Raw genomic sequence first — 242 nt, 5'->3', positions numbered from 1 at the left:
CTGTACATCTACTGCTAACAGTGCTGCATGAGCCGACATGTCTGACCAATGGTAATAACTACATGGTCTGTTAGTGTTAGTGTGTGTATCGGGGAGGTTGTGTGTGTGTGTGCATGCGTGTGTTTGTGTGTGTGTGTATCGGGGAGGTTGTGTGTGAGTGTAACTCAGTAATCTGTCCACCACTAAGCTGCTTTAGCCCCGTCTGCCTGGCCGCTTCACTGCAGGGAGTTCATTTCACTACT

General features: G+C 49.2%; 1 protein-coding gene across 1 annotated transcript in view; it reads left to right on the top strand.

Annotated features, from left to right (window-relative positions):
* Positions 1-233: 233 nt before the first annotated feature.
* The window catches only part of LOC121559660 (nectin-1-like), a gene marked incomplete at its 3' end in the record, with an annotated part of 34681 nt that continues 34672 nt past the window's right edge, over positions 234-242 (top strand). The window contains exon 1 of the mRNA XM_045217527.1: positions 234-242. This exon is cut by the window's right edge and continues 616 nt beyond it.

Source organism: Coregonus clupeaformis, unplaced genomic scaffold (genome assembly GCF_020615455.1).
Source record: "Coregonus clupeaformis isolate EN_2021a unplaced genomic scaffold, ASM2061545v1 scaf1095, whole genome shotgun sequence".
NCBI classification, from domain to species: domain Eukaryota; kingdom Metazoa; phylum Chordata; class Actinopteri; order Salmoniformes; family Salmonidae; genus Coregonus; species Coregonus clupeaformis.
This window is presented reverse-complemented; position numbering and strand designations above follow the sequence as displayed.